Genomic DNA, 16875 nt, shown 5'->3' with positions numbered 1-16875 from the left:
ATTAGAAACTGTAGGCTCTTACTGGGATGTTTTCCTCACTTCTGTCAAATGTGATGAAGACAAGGGTAAGATTAATTCCCGGAATAACAATATGTTGCGATTCCCCTCCTGCTGCAAGCGGCCTCATGCTTGGCATTGACGCAACCGCCTGAAATATACAGGAGGAGGCTGCACTTTCTAACCACGCAGGCCAGACAGCAATACCTTCGTGTATGTCTGAAATTTACGCGGGGAGGAGGTCTTGCATCGCGCAACCTCAACTCTATGGAAGTGAGGTTGGAGGTACTAAAAACCTTGGCTGCAAACTGTGTTGTTTTTTTGTTTTTTTTGTCAGCTGAGAGATGCAGCAGAGGGATTGAGGGAGCGGGCTGAGGTGTGTAGCGGCGGTGGTGGGCTGGAGGAGGAGAGCGGGTGTGGGGTGGGGGGTGGGGGGGGGTGTTGGTGGGGAGGGAAAAGCCCTCAGCCAAGCCATCAAGTTGAACATTGAACTTCACAGTAGTAGCTGCCTTTCTGCGCCGCGCCGTTTGATGTTACCTCCAAAGCAAGCGATCAAAGGCTTGGAGTGTGTGGCGTGGGGAAGTCCCAAGCTCTTAGCCTGCCAGCTTGTGATATATGCAAAGAGTGAGTTGGGAGTTAATAGAAAAAATAATTTAAAAATAAAACGAAGGAAGGAAACTGACATGGAATGTCGCTAAATACGACGAAGATGAGAAGAACGCGATGCAATTGGCTGCTTGGTCACACCATACTGGAGTGCGAAATGCGTTCAGATGGCAACAATCGGGTAAACGCGAGGACCGGGCACGATAGGAGCCACTTTGGAAATTTGAAATTCTTGGTACAGATGCTGTATATTCCCCCAAAGAATAAATTGAGTGGAGGTTGTAAATAGTTGTAACGAGCAGATATCCACAGCCTTATAATCATTTCTACTATAGCTGTAAAGACAGAGTACCAAAGCGCCAGGATCGCACAGACAGGTTGGTTAACTCGTGGCGTAATCGGAGCTATTGTCACCAGGAAGTACGTGCAATCTAACCATCTGATGAAGCAGTAATGCATCCAACTATGCATTGTGATGACTGTATTCGCATTTTAGTGTTACATTAGACAACGGCAACATAACAGTTATTTGGCAGAGTTTGCAACAAAATTGCAAACCTAGCGCAGTTTTGCAATCTGTGTCTGCTGATGACGGTACCAATACCTGAATGGAGATAATGTGGCTATGAGAAATGGAGCTATGCCATCTCGTCCCGGTAGCATAATGTTCGCAATAACACGCTGGCATCGAAACAGGTGTTCAAAACATTTAGAGATTATACCACACCTAAAATGCTGTGTACATCCTGTTACAGCAGTGAGGAGCGCTATGCAAAGGGAATCACTGCCTATGCACAGTTCAGTTGTTTTTAACTTTTATGTTCAATACAGTTACATTTATTTTTTAATTCATAGGGGGCTACGACTGAAAGAAATGCGTTTGTTGGTCTTACAAGTTCCTCCTAGCCCCCCCTTCCTCCTCTCGGTGAGTGGTGAGAGACAGCGTCGTCATGACGTGAATATACAGAGCGGCGTTAAAGGCAGGACAGCAGTAAACAAACCTTGGTTGTCTCAATGGAGCACAAACACACACACACACACACACGTGGACTCAGCTGCGCCACAGTGTTGCGAGAGGTTTGTGCTAGAATTGACACTGAGACAAACACACACACACACACGCTGACACACGCACACACCCTTTCCCCAAGGCTGTAGGATTAAGAGGTCCAGCTGGCTGACAGCAAGCCCTTTCCTTCCCACGTATCCTGTCAGCCCCGCTTCACCCCACCCCTGCAGAACCCCGGGTCTGTGTGCCAGTCAGCTGGGCCGAGCTTGCCAGCGTGACACACCTGAATTCAACGCGGATCGTCTCGCGCATCATTTCAGGAATAGCCGTCTGTGACGCCGGACGTGTGCACGTCAGTCGACTGATGAAGAATCTGAAAACTTAGCCTTAGAAACCCTTACAAACATGAAGCTGGTTGTCCTCAACGCAAGCAACTGGACACGTTTCCACGCTTGGACGGTGAAGTCATATCAACCCTCCCTACTTTTGATATATTAAGTCAGGTTTCCCATAAGCTTGACATCAAATCCTGATCTGCCTTGTGTTGGCGGCGTCAACTACGTAATAGTGTGACGTCCTAAGCGGTGCGACAGTATAAAGACTCATTTGGTGGTCTCTTGGCGGAAAACCAGCACTAAGTGATGATTTACCGTCACTCAATCAATGGACTGAAGCATCTTGTTGCCTCGTTTAGATGGAGGAACACTACACTTGGTACCTCAACAGGGATCCTCAGATACCACTACCACCTTTGATAAATGTAGACTGCATACCACATTGAACCGAAATGAATAGGACAGCATCATACAAATGGGGCTTCAATGGGGTTGCAGGTTCCTTCAAAGTTACAAGAAAAAACACTAAGGTCTCAAGAAGCATTAATGAATCATGATAGCAGTAATTAAACCACCACTAGTCATACTACCAGATAAAGTAGTCCGCAAGGGGCCATAGCAGCCTTGTAGTATGGCAGGAAGAGGAGATGTGTTGCCTTTTGTATATTATTAATGGACTGCAGTGTCTGGTTCCACCTTTTCAATGTGGTTAATACTTCAAAATAAGAGTTGTTACAACTTCTAACAATTGAGGTGTGAAATCAAATGTACCAAAGTGAACCAAATTGAACTACAACAGCCTTGCAGAACCCAAGTGGTATCCTGAAGGACCAAGGAACATCCCAACGAGAGTCTTTTTTTTTCGGTGGCATTGTCATTTCAGTCTGGTCTTCATCAATATGGATCACAGAGTCAGAGGTTATAAGAACCAAACACATAAATTCTTCAACTTCCTTATTACCAAGCCCGGCGTGAGTGACGGGCCTAATACGGGAAAGTTTCAGTGAAGACAAAACACGAGCCGCACAAAGGTTGCGAGCACGACCACGGAATGCTAACGCCCGACTTGGAGCTGCCTTGCCTGAATATATCACTAATGAGAGCAGAAGAAAAAAATTCTATCCGGCTACCCTGATGCTGTTGGTGGAGCGGATCACTATCATAGATTGGGGGAGGGTGGGGTGTAGGAGAAGGGAGAGGAAAAAACAGACAAGGTGTATGGAAAGAATAAGAATGAGGGAGTGAGAAATGGGGAAAGGGAGAGAAAAAAAAAATCACTATGATGACACGTAAGTGCAAAAAGCGATTAAGGATTTACTTTCAAAAGGACTCCCATTGATCTTTTTTTGATAGACCTGCAATAAATCAAACTGGATTGACTCGCATGAGAACCAAGCCTAATCCTTTAGTCAGATCCGGGAGAACTCCGACCAAACCAGCTGTTAATTTAGGCTTTACAAGATAAAGAAGGAGAAATCCAACCTGATGTACCCTAGGGCAGAGGCTTACATCATCTCTGTAAAGCAATCAACTTATTGCCAGTTTGGAGAGGTAATCAGAGCGAATACTGAGAGAGGGATGGCAGGGGAGGGATTTCTGGGTGGAGGAAGAGAATAGGACGGGAGTTTGAAGGGTAGAAGCGCGGCAGAGACAAAAATAAGTGAAGAAGAACAACAACTTGACGTATGTCTGGTAGAGGTAAAGCTTGAATGATGGGTTCTGGTCGTTTAAAAATATGCTGACATGATTTACACCTTGGGCAGCACATTGGTCTAGCGCTTAGCGCGTCCACCCCTGAGCTTTGGGGTTCAAATCTCGGCTTCAGTTGTTCTCCCCATACTGGGGTGGATTTTCTCAGGGGTTGTCCGACTGCTTACTCTACTGTACGAGTTAGGTTCATCAAAAACTAAATGGTTGCAATGTGGCATGTGACTGAGAACGGTCGCTTACATGTGCACTCCAATTGGCTGGCATCATATAGTAATGTGCTAATGTGTAACCCACCTCCCGCCCTGTCAGCTGGCACAGGCTCCAGCTCTCCCGCGACCCAAATGGTGGACAAGCATTAAAGAATATGGAAGGAAGGGTGTATTTACTCCTTCAATTATCTCTCAGCGGCAAAAGTGTTAACAGTAGCGCTCCATCCACAATGCCCTGCAATTTCCTTGGAGGTTAGCCCAGATCTCATCCCTCCACCGTCCCCCATGAGCCGGTGCCACCTCAGTCGGGTCCTGCCTGCCACGAGGCCGCCACACCATAACACAACCATAGCAATTAAAAAGGTTATTTTTGTATGGCGGAACCAGAGGGATGCTGTTCCTCCTCAAAACAACTGGGCGGAAGTATTGCAAAGCACAGACTGAACCATGCTAATGTCTTTTACAGATCTGTTGTTTCTGTTTACTATAATCAGATGAATGCAGGGGTGTAGGCTCCTCTTCACTGCGTGTCACAGCGACAACGGATGCAGAGGATAAGGCTTGAAAACTCCAAGCACAGCCGCCTGCCGCGCTCACGCTGACACAAAGACTCATTAGCTCGCCATCTTTCCCCCCACCACCCCCTGTCTTTAATGTCCTGTTTACGCTGCAAAAACAACCAGATCAGGCCTGAAATCCAATAACGGAGCTTTGCAGGGCCCTTACGCCGACCCCGCAGGAGTGCTGAGGAGAAGCAGGCCTTGTAGTCTCTGGATGCTGTCCAAAGGGAAACCAAAGCTCAGGAGTCCATAAAAATCCACAGAGTTAAAACAGCAGTCGCCGTTGAGGCTATCAACACACCACACGGACACACTCGGTCAGGCTTTAGTCTCAACCTCGCAACCGTTTTTAAGGCAAACCCAGACAGGGTGGAAAAACATTTCAAAGAGTTTTGTAAATTTCTGCCCAGCCAATGTAACTACCTATATCGCTGCATTTATTTTTTATTTTTTTGTCAACTTTAAATCTTCGGCTACTGGCACGCACGCACCAGCGCTTCCCTTGGTGGCCCCCGAGGTCACATTTAATTACACAGAGTATTAATCTCACCGGACGGACAGATGGCAAGCAGGCCGCCTCTCAATTAATTTATGCCCAATTGAATCATCACTGGCGTGATTCGCTAAATCACGGCACGCCGACAAGCGAGGCCACGACTCTATGGGTGCGCTACAAGTGGGGAGAAAGGCAGCGGCGGTAAAGCCTGGGTCACAGGGGCAGGTGTGCCTCTTGTTTGTGACAAAGATCAGAAAAGAGTTGAGAATACAAGGGGATGACTGTTTGGGGAAATTGGGAAGTTTGGCACTGATCGCTGCGGTATTTAAGAAAAAAAAATACACAGGCCCTATTTTTCTTGAAACTAAAACCAGAGCAGAAAAGTAATGTGGAAGCAGTTGGCTCCAGGCAGCCCATCCGAGGAAACCACATGGCAAGGCCAATTCAAAACATGAAGAAAACGATTGTCTCCTCCATGTACGCCAAGAAAAGTTGGATTTTCTGTGGTAGCGGGGGTCTATTTTATGACAACCATTTGTCATTGGGGAGCAATCCCAGTGGGCTCCACTCCTTCCAGCTAAAAACCCCAGAGTGGAAGCAGTCCCATGGCAGCATCCACCCATGCTGATGCCTCAATCATCATTTTGAAGCAATTAGAGGTTGACTTTTTCCGGCGTCTCTGACCGCATCTCGTCGTCTCGCCAAGGACCTCAAGAAGCCAACAAACGAGACTCTCATCAAGTTGGGGCCAGTTTAGTAATTTATTTGTCACTCAAAAGTGAGCGGGGGGCCTCTTTCCGCCTCAGCCGCAGAGTATCTTATCTGTGCTGACTGTCCAAAAATACGCTCAGAATTCCATGCATGTTCTCCAGGTGACGTTTTAAAATTTTCCCTATAATCCCCACTTGAGACGTTGAAAATGATACTTTGAATACCTTCACAACTGAGCTGCATAGTGCGAAACTCAATCCAGCGGTAGTGAAAAACATTTGTCCAACTGGCGACCCAAGTAAGACTGGCATTCTGCCACTAACTGGGAACAGTTGTGTAAAGACCACTGGACCACCGATGTAACACAATCCGCAGGGGCGCATAGAAAACTTCCACAAGTTCTCCTTTTTCCGAGTCGGGGCAAGGAATTCCTCTTGCCTATAGACAGCGGAAACAGTTGTTCTCCCTGGAGATTGGGCAAGCACTTTGGGCGGGAGCTAGCAGCCAAATTAGGGGGAGGATGATGACATACGCACATGCAAAGTTACAGCGCTGAATTTTCACACTCCCAACGTTCATGTGGACTGCCCCGAAGAGGCCCTGAGGACTTCCTGTGGCAGCCCATAGAGCATTACGCTGCAGTTTCGCTCCATTGCTAATGTGTTCCATGTTTATGTTGCCATCGTGCAAAATTTCTGCCCGCATCGCAGGCTGTTCAAAGAACGCAGTGTTATTCAAATAGTGATTTACAATGCAACAAAAAAACCTAACGGCATAATATAGTTCTCATCTGACCGAAAGGTGAATTAAAACGAGGCTGGTAGTATTCATTCACTATCAACCACAATCACTGTTTTACCTAGTTGGGCAACACATATTTGGATGGTAACTTGACTTTTATAGTTGTTGGTGAATGACACACCGTTCAAATTAGCAAGACGCATTGTAAATTCCCATGGCGCTTATCATCGTTTTACCGGGTTGTTGAAGGTGTCGTTTCGTGACAAGGCAGCCTACTAATGTTTGATATATTTTATTATGGCTGAAGAACTTCAACAAAATCTCCCTTGGCACAGGATCTCTGAATTTACATTTTCTTCATTGATAAATGCTTCATGCCACTATAATACTATTTTTCTCTAAACGTGCATACTGCAATTTTGGAATACATGGCAATTTGCCATAAACATTAAGTTGAGTCTAAATCCTACCAAAGCTACAAATGTTCCAGTCCCAGATAAAGATGGCTAAAAGTTGTCCTTTGAACGCCCCAAGCTACAATCAACAAGTTTAAACATAAGCATGCAGAAAAATGCCGGAAAAAAGATTGATAAGCAGAAAATGCCGTTTATCAAATAGTGGTTCAGAAAGGTGGCACCAGAATTCATCGAGCCTTGTCGTTCCCGGCTCCCTCACAGTCAAGGGGAGGAATTCAAGCCGAGGTCTCTGACCCCAACTTGACCACGAGCCGTAAGTCATTCCCCAGCTGCTGTGCGTCAAGCCTGAGGGCCAGCACCGGCACCTGTCTTGGACAAGCCTCCGCATTCACACCCGGCATGGTTACACTGAGGCCGGCCGCATTTCTGTCAGGTGACAAATGCTAACACACGCACTCTGTGTCCAACTCTGACTAGAAGCACTTCAGAACGAATGTGAACTACTTATGCAGCATCAGAGCGAGAAAGGGCTTCGTCGCACGTCTGATTGCAAGACGGTGGCTTCAACCAAAGCTTTCCAAAAACACTGACGCTTGCGCTAACCACTATTTTTGCACAGCGCTCAGCTCTCACAACCGTTGAGTGATTCTACTCCGGCAAAACAATGGATTGCTCGACCGGACGAGACAAATTTCAGCAATCGGTGCATGACAAATGAGTGAGACTGCACTCGCAAAGGCCTTCCCGATAGCGCAATAAATGTAGCATCGGCATCGCTCCGTACATGAGGGAAGACGGAATGCAACTTTCCCTGACATCACAAGACCAATGTTCTCATCACAGTTTTTCATCTTGCGAAGCGATCTGGTGACAGAAAAATCTTTGGCTGGAGTTGGACACGCAGCAATAACAGGCCAGTCTGTAGACGACAGCACCTGATTGAGCGCGGTGTATGCTAAATGGGGCTTGTATTCACTCAGGCATGCGCCGGACCGCGACCGCATCTCCCCACCTCATTTGCAATGCAATCCCGCACGGTGCACACACTGCATCTTTTGTGACTTCCGTGTCCAGGCTTCATTTGTTTTGTCCGCCAAGTAAACTTCTCGGCGAGCGACGGGCATCTCGATGCATTCTGTAATCCCTACACGGCCTCCCCGGCGCGGCCACGTCCGTCCACACCGGTGAGTCGCAACACACACACACACACACACACCCACGCACACACACACACCTCTTCCCCAGTCTGACTAATGTGCCCTGACACTCGTACATCACCCCGCAAATTGGCCAAATGAATTAACTGCGGACCCTGCTGAGCTTTACGGGCTTTAAATGGATTTCCTCCACTCCAGGTCTGCCCAATAATTGCATTTATCCATCTTGTTGAAGCCAGGTTTACACACTCGCAAAAGATCATGCCAATCCCCTGGAAACATTTTCCGCTCCGGCGGCCAGCGCTCGAGACATTTGTCATCGGATCATAACGGCTAATTCAAACAACAATTAGCTTGACGACTGGGCCGTATATCAATGTCGAGCTCCTTGTCGGACAATGTGTCGTCTACCTCTTCATCCGTCTAGAAACGCACGCACGCACGCAGGCAAGCGCGCGCGCCGCCTTCCATTTTGTCTCAGTGCGGGCAACTGCTCCGTGCAAGACTTTCGAGTGTCGTCGGGCTGGTTGATACGACCGCAGTAGGGTAGAAAGCGCATGCCTTTGTTCGGCCAAAGATCCAGACAGAGTGCTAGGCAGGCACTGAGCACTTGTTCAGCCGGGGTCATCTCAACACTCGGGAATGTTTGAACAGAAGTGCATTAGACACGAGAGGGGGTAGGTGGGGTGGGGGCAAAGGACAATTCCACTATGTAAACATGCAGCTACTTCCTTCCCTGCGCTCCTGAGACAAGCCACCGTTCAAACGGCATTCTTGTGCAAAGGAGCCGAGGCCGGCTGCCGCCCGGGCCGTGGCGGGTAGCGATGAGGGGCTTCCAGAGCCACGCTGCCGGGGTCCCACCCACGGAGTCTTCTCCTCCACATTTTGTGACGGACGACTTATCTTTATTGATATTCCAAATATGCAAAAGTGCGGCAGCCAATAAAGATAGAAGCGGCCGTAAAGAGTGGAGATAAGGAGCCTCCAGGTTCTAAAGGGCACTGCGACGTGCATCACATGACACAGAGGCCATCCCAGCATGGTGATGCCAGCTCCTAATCTCAACTTTCATTATGAGGGCTGTGCTTTCTGATTCATAGCTGCTATCGTGTATCAACCTTTGGATTGCGTGCCGATACATTTTGACCTAAAATAACTTCCTATCGGAGACTCCTATGGGTTAGGCTCATTTTATTATCTTAAGCTACCAACTTGAGCGGAACGGCCCGCGTTTGTGTGTCCAAAGGAGAACGCCGCGTTATTCCAGAGTTTGTCTTGAGCGAATAGCATCTGTAGCTGAGCCTCCAAAGACACATTTTGCGGTGTTAATTTTGGACTTCGACAGGGGCTGATCCACTTATGTGGCTTCCAAACTAAACAAAAAATTCAGTCTCCCACTCCCTCAGATAGGAAAAGAAACTGCCACTTGGGAACCTGCTGGAGCAGAACTTGTCCCAATTTTGTTTCCAGACCCGTCATTACGGAGAAAGCAGGATATAGCCCAATTCTTCATGAGGCGAGGTGCGGAGACTCAAACTGCAGGGACGTGTGCGGCAAAGACCTGCGTTTTTGTTTTGTTTCGGGAGATCCAATATATCCGTCATCGTTTGGGCTCGGCTTTGCTCGCCTGCGCCTTGCCTCGCCGCGGCGAGACAAACGCCATTGTTCAGCGGGGAGCCGCCGCGGCGAAAGCTGCCGGGAGCCGTGCGCCGCTGGTCATTATTCCAATCAAACAAGTCATTTCGGGGTGACTAGATTGCATCGTCTTCCGCCTCAAAAGTGCCAAACCACCTGCCCCTGGCCTGCCCCATTCCTTCACTCTTTCGCTCTCATTCTCTCTGTCAATTAGTCAGTCAGTCAATCCCTACTGGCTGGACGGCGGGGGGGAGGGGCGCATTCGTCCAAACAAGTCACTTCATTCACTCTGACCCCTCCAGGGAAAGAGGACAATTGAAAATTCACTCGATGCTGTGAGTCAATTTGCTCGATTTCAGAATTGACCTCTACCTGATGGGTGAGGCGGTGTGCTGAAATGAATACACTGACAACTTGGTACGGTTGGATGGCCTCGATTGATTGATTGAAATAATTACTGGATTTAGGGCCGCAGTCCTGCGAGATTTGGTATCTGGGCCTGAAAATGAGCAAACTGACACCAGCTCTGCCTACAGTAGATGATGTAGGCCGGGGATCACCAACACGGTGGCAGCGCCAGGTCCTTTATCATATCTACGAAAAGAATTTCATAACATACAAAAAAATAAATTAATAAATGCTACCATTCATTTTGAGATTGGGGGGGGGGACTAATTGGAAGTTTAAATAAGGCATCAGTGAAAGCGGCGGTAAGAAAGGAAATACCACACCAATAAAGAAAAAAACACCACAGCAAGTCGGCTTTTGTCGCCGTTGTGTTTTCTGAGCCGTATAAGTGTGGCCATAGCCCATTACCTTCATTATAATGCTTGGCAGGGCCCACATGCTTGGGGTAGGACCATGTGTGGCCACAACAAGCTGTTCACATGAAATGTTATCTCGGGCTGTACACAAGTTGACAGCTGTCTCTTTACAGGAAGCCTATTATTATTGTGTAAATAGGTTTCTAACATCTGCTTTAGGAGCCAACATTGGAATTTACTCTTAATCTGCTTTTCCACTGGAATTTGCTCATCAACGGCCGAGGGTGGGGGATAAAAAAAAACATTTTAAAAAGGGAGGAAATCGAACACATTTCCACACCGAGGGGGTTTATTTTATTAACCTTTTGCATTTTCAAATCACGGTGCAAACTTTTTTTCTGTCTTTTAACGTGCAAATCCTGCCATAATCCGTAGATTAGCAGATGATTTCATTGCGGCGTGCGCTAGCAAATCTCCCTCACCTTTCGCATGCGGCTACGCGTCCGCCACCTTTCATGGCGGATCGCCTCATTAGTGCCCTCGCGCCGTGTTTTTTTTTCCTCTTTACACAATTGCGCATAACTCCTCGCAGCTTATCCCGCTTCAATTAAAAGTTTAATTAGTAGATTAAAAATACACAGGCTGCAGTTTTATCGCCATTTAGTACACAGCAAAGCCAATTTCCAACAGGAATTCCCTTAACGATGAACGCGCCAGATACAAATTATTAGCATCAAAATCAATGAGAACGGACATGCGGATAAGGGGTGAAAAGTGATGTGAAGATGACATCATGACCTTTATTTTGAGAACGATGGTGTTGTCCATCACACAATCTTTGACCCATCCCATGCTACCGCAAACTAGGCAAGCAAAAAAGGATTTGTATATTTTCTATGAATTAATTTTGATGTAGTATGATTGATTATGAAATGCATTTTTGTATCTGGAATTCAGAGCAATTCAATCACATTTTGTATCTCCACCAAAATTTCTCAATCCTTTTGAGAGTAGTCGCCATTTTGTGTGCAGCATAAATCATTTTATTTGTACCAAAAACTTGGTGCTGTTCATAATCTGTAAAATATTTTTCATGTTGTCTCGCATGATAGGGTACAAAAGTAGGATTGATTGCTGGCATGGGCTCCGATTTCCTTCATTTTGTGAAATCCTATCTTGTCCACCAATCTCATCTCGCTTCACAGATGTCTGAAAAAGTCAGACCAGGCCAATATTATTTAAGCAAATAAAAAATAGAGCAAATTTGATTTCCATATTTTGCCATCTATGATGCCACTGACTTTATGGCTCTTTTGGCATGGAAACATGTATACAAATACAAATATAAAATCACCAATCTACTTTCACCCAAATAACGGAATAAACTACATTCTTACAGCACAATAAAGCATATTTTTCTTTGGAATTATTTTTTTTTTTTAATCGAGTATTAAAATGAGACGTGTAGGCCTTTGTTTGTGGTCCTTTAAGTGCTAGCGTAACGCAGGTTTGACAATGTTGCTCGTTATCTGGCCACACGTGATCATTAGGAGCTGCAGTGGCACTGCTTTGAGACACAACAGTCACCGTGAGCTGTCATGAGGAGGGGGGCGAAGGCGTGTGTGGCGGTCAGGAAAGGGCGCCACCCCCCCCCCCCCCCTTTGTCAACGACAAACATGTCTGCACCAGCGCACTTTGACCCCTTCCCAAACTTGCCGCACAATCCAATGGAGGCAGACCAGCACGGCGAGACTTCAACACGTGCGGGAAAAGTGAAAGTTGGCCGGCCAAGTTCCATTCCCGCTCTGGCCTGGCTGCTTTTTGTGGAGCCCACATTTTTGTTTTTTTGTGGGGAGGAGGAGGGGGGGGGTCATTGTTTGGACATCTAACCAGGAACTGTCGGCGCTCTCATTGCCCCGCCATTAGGAGCAATTATGCACTCCATTCAGGCAGCTTTTGTGAGGGTGACCCCGCAGCCCCACTCCGCTGCCGCCTCACCACCCAACCCATCCCCCCAACCCGGCGTCCATGACCCCCCCCCCCCCCCCCCCCTACTCTCCACTTGCACACATTTCCCGCTTTCTTGTACTTTCCCTCCCACTTTACTACATCTCACAATGTGAGTGAACTTGGATTTTAACCACTAGCAACTATCCAAATCACCTCCAGGGGATTCATTGGTAGGGTTGTCGCGATCCGATCGACATGGCCGGATATCGGGGCCGATCGCATGATTTTTAGCTATCGGTATCTGCTGAAAAGATTACATTTTTAAATGTTCTTAATATCAAGAATAAAATATTTTAGTTCTTTACTTGATTTGAACCACTGCCGATTTACAGCCATAAACAAAAAGGTATCATCATGGGATACCTTTATTCAAAAAAATAAAACAATAAGATAATTGAGGCAATGTGGATGTGTCTTCCTTTTCTTCTTCATTGCATTGCACTCGGGTGCAAAAAAAAAAATGTGATGGGGAACTGTCGTCTATCTGCTTTGAAGAACAAAAGAAAATGCCATTTTTTGTACTTGTGACCTTAAGTTCATGTAGATGAATTTGAATTTAAACTATTAGCAACTCTCCGAATCACTTCTGATTTATTCATCTTCTACCTACTTTGGAGAATAAATCAGTGCAGCATTTACTGAAGTTTTATTGTACTAGAGAGGCTTGAGACGCTTATGTTTGTGCGGATGAACTTGAATTCAACCACTAGCAACTCTCCAAACCACCGCCAGTTGATTTACTCATCTGCTATTTAATTACAAGAACAAATAAATTTAGTGGACATTTACTGCTTTTTTTTTTTTTTTTTTTTTTTAAACTTATGACATCTATGATGCTCAGCTTAATGTGAATGAACTTGAATGTAACCGCTAGCAGCTCTCCAAAACACATGTGGCGGATTTACTCTTCCTCAATCTACTAAGAGAACGTTTTTGTTGTACTAGTAACTACTTGAGATGCTCGTGACACAATCATGGAAATGAACCACTAGCAATTCTCCAGGCCACCTCCATTGGATTTACCCGTACGCTATCCACTTGGGAGAGCAAATAAAAATGGTATCACGTCTTTTTTTTTTTTTTTTCTTCTTGTAGACATGACACTCAGGTTCATGTGGATGAATTTGAACAAGCATTTTGATGCTTATCGGTCGGGCCACAGAGCCCTTTTCACGTCTTTTCAGACGCTGCGTTTGCTCTCAAGGCGAGGGGAGGCTTGGCATTCTGGCAAAGTCGCTCGCCCTCAGCCAGCCGTTTTCTTTTTGTAACTTTTTACTAAAGATTCGACAGCTGGAAGAAAGAAAATGGGGGTACGTAAACACACGTGGATTAAGGGCCAGCGCGACGGAGGGAGGCCGATATTTAACAGGAATGACAAAAGTTGGTGTTCCAGATGTACACTGCTATCTTTGTGTGCTGCTGCTGCGGCAGCTATAGAAATGCACGGGGGAAAGAGCAAGTGAGCGCGGGAGGCAGGCAGGAGGTAGGGAAGGGGGGGGGGGGTGACGGCGGGAGGGAATGTTGGAAGTGCGTCTGAAAAAGGGGGGGTACACTAAAAGGGGGGCGGGGTGTTACGAGTGCACAGCTGCTAAACGAATGCCTTTGTGCAAGACTGTCGACATAAAACTAAAAATATGTCAAGATGTTAAAACAATAGTGTCAATAAAGCTCATTTAAAAAAAAAAAAAAAAAAAAAATCCAAGCCTGACTTGACTGCAGCTGAATCCCCCCGCCCACTCCCAACCACCACCACCATTTGTCTTAACACTCCCTTTGCACCAGTTAAAAATCTGATAGGAAACACGTCCACATTTTTATTTTTAAACATTTCAGACGGTGACAGGCAACTCAGCCCGCCAACATCCTCCGAATTAGACAATTAAGCCCCGCGAGGAGAGATGATGAGGGGGGGGGGGGGACAAACACACATCTTCTCAGTAAATATTTACGGCAAAAATCTTTCCCATTCATTCGCCAGGCACTGACAAAACCTTACTGTACTGCCTCTCCAAAGTCCCCCCACGCCCCCCCTCCCTCCTGCACCTCTACATCTGCGATTCATTGACTTCACAATTTACCACATGTCGAGCCGGGGAGAGGTCGAGCCTCCACGTGAATCACGGTGCAAATATGCGAGTGATTTATTGTTTTGTTAAAAAAAAAATATATATAAAAACTCACGCTCTCTCTTCTCGCTGTTGGCAGAGCGTGAACAATTACATTTCGGACTAATTAAGCTGGGAGAATGTGAGGCCGCTAATGTCTCGCAGGCCCAGCGTTTTAGTGTGCCAAACTTCCTACCCCTCCTCCTCCACTGCCCCCACAGGCTCTTAAAGTTAACTCGTCAAATCCAAAGCAGATTTTACGAGTCGTGGAAAAAAAAAAAAAAATCTGGAAGCTTCCACCGCAGTACTTCTTTTTTTTTCGTCAACAAAAGTGATTTGCAAGACAAAAGGGCCCAGCAACCTTGTGCGGTTTTGACGCTGAGCCCCCCCGGCCCAACTCCCAAGTCCCCTGCAGACACCAATTAGACCACATTAGCATGTAAAGCCAATTTGATAAGGTGTAACCCCCCCCCCCCGAACACACACACACACACACACAAAATCCTTTAAATCCTCATCTTTGGCCCAAAAAGCAAAAAATCCATTTACAGGAGGGTGAACACACGTAATCCATACGATGACGCATTGTTGTGCTGACAATGCCGCCATGTTGAGCTGAGATACCGTCGCTCGGTGCGGCAATTAGAACGGATACAAAAGGATCCCATCGTTGCGTGCTTCTGGGGACAGTAAAATCCACATGCATTGTTAAAATGAAAAAACTAAAAAGCGGAGTGTGTTTTAAATAAAAATAAAAAAAAGGAACGCTATTGTTTCAGTGTGTGTGGGGTAATTACACATCCGAATACATTCTCTTGGACAAAACTCTAAATAATGGGTTCAAGGGGTGGGCCAAGATGGAGGGGGGGGGGGGGCATTTACCTGTTGCAATTGGGATGAGAGTCCACATGGAACCGGCGTTAACCCACCGCCGCAAAAAGGCTTTAAAGAAAAGTCCGAGCTGAGCGGACGTCTGCAGAGCGAAGAGTGGGAGGGGGTTGCTTTTTAAAGGTTGGACACATCTCAAAATGCTTCACTGATAATAAATTGTCAGCCTCTTTGGACTCGGTGGTGCTTGGCAAAACAAATTCCCGCAAGAGGTCACGTAAATGATGTTAACCCCCGCTGTTCTGTCAAAAAATAAAAAAGGCTTCCAAATCCATATCAAAGCCCCCTTTTTTTCTCCGTCATCGTCGCGAGTTGCCGCATAACAGACAGCTAATCAATGTCCAGGTGAATTATTAATGGCGGCTTTACGTCGAATACATTGATATTAGAGCCACCGACCACTTCAAAGACGCTAATGGCTTGGACACAGCAGGGTGTGTGTTGGGGGCGGGGGGTTATTTACAGACCATCCGCAGGCTCGAGGAAGTCCAATTGCAGACATTTGGAGGGTTTTTGGGGGCACACCTTGATGAAATGTAAGAAAACGTTATCACGTTACAAATAGCAAAGCCTCCTCCGCCATGAATGACTAGCGATGGTTCCATCCATGCAAAACACACCAAAAAATAAATAAATACATAAGGGCAGAACTAGCAATTAAGTGTTATTTTTAAGGATAATTGAGGCCTTCATTTTGGAGTTTAAGGGATATGTGCTATCTTGGAATCAAAGCTACTTCTTATTTAAATTGAGGAAAATGTTAACTAGGAATTTTCAGACATTTAAATGCAGGAAAATCTTGAGCAGGAAATTGAAGAAGATGCTCATTATTTGTGAATCACAATTTTTGGGGGGAGGAAAATGTCTACTAAAGAAATGGAGGAAATGCAAAAGGATGACGCCGAGATGGAATCGAAAGAGCAAAGTGCAACGCGTCGTCACAGGACTCATCATACGAGGAAGTGCTTCACATCGCTCTGTGTGTCTGTTTTAATGAGAAGAAATGATAGACGGCAACAGACTTTAAATAAAATAAAATAAAGGGCTGGGAGGAATGTAATCCTTTTTTGCTTTTCAATGACAAAATCCAGAAAATGATAGTACAAAAATTAAGAGCAGAGAGCAACAATTTCATCCTCATCTTACAAGCCTAGCGTATTTATTTTCAAGGTGTGCACAATAGAAAATGGAGGAAACAAATATGAGGCGCGGAGCTTGTGCTGAAAAGGGGGGTGAAGGGTGTATTGCGGCTTGGAGGGTTCCAATTTCCTACATGCCTCGCCTTCGCCTTAACCTTGTAAAATGAGATGACAGGTCCTAAAGCGCTCGACTTGTAATTGCAAACGTTTAAAATAATATAATGGGAGTATGTAAAAAGGGAGGAGGGGGGGGGGGGCGCTTAAGGCTCGCCGTAGCCCCGGTGGGAATCAGCGAGGTGCATAATTAAAAGCCCAGCTAAATAAATAACATGAATTTATTGATGAACTTGAAATTCCCAGTCATGATGAGATGCAGTACACCCCTGA

At 46.1% G+C, this 16875-nt stretch overlaps 1 protein-coding gene across 26 annotated transcripts in view; it reads right to left on the bottom strand.

Annotated features, from left to right (window-relative positions):
* tcf7l2 (transcription factor 7 like 2) overlaps positions 1–16875 on the bottom strand; it is a 91275-nt gene that overhangs the window by 72575 nt on the left and 1825 nt on the right. The gene's annotated exons all lie outside the window — the stretch shown is intronic.

Source organism: Filicampus tigris, chromosome 19 (assembly GCF_054856515.1).
Source record: "Filicampus tigris isolate MCC_2025a chromosome 19, RoL_Ftig_1.0, whole genome shotgun sequence".
Taxonomy (NCBI): domain Eukaryota; kingdom Metazoa; phylum Chordata; class Actinopteri; order Syngnathiformes; family Syngnathidae; genus Filicampus; species Filicampus tigris.
This window is presented reverse-complemented; position numbering and strand designations above follow the sequence as displayed.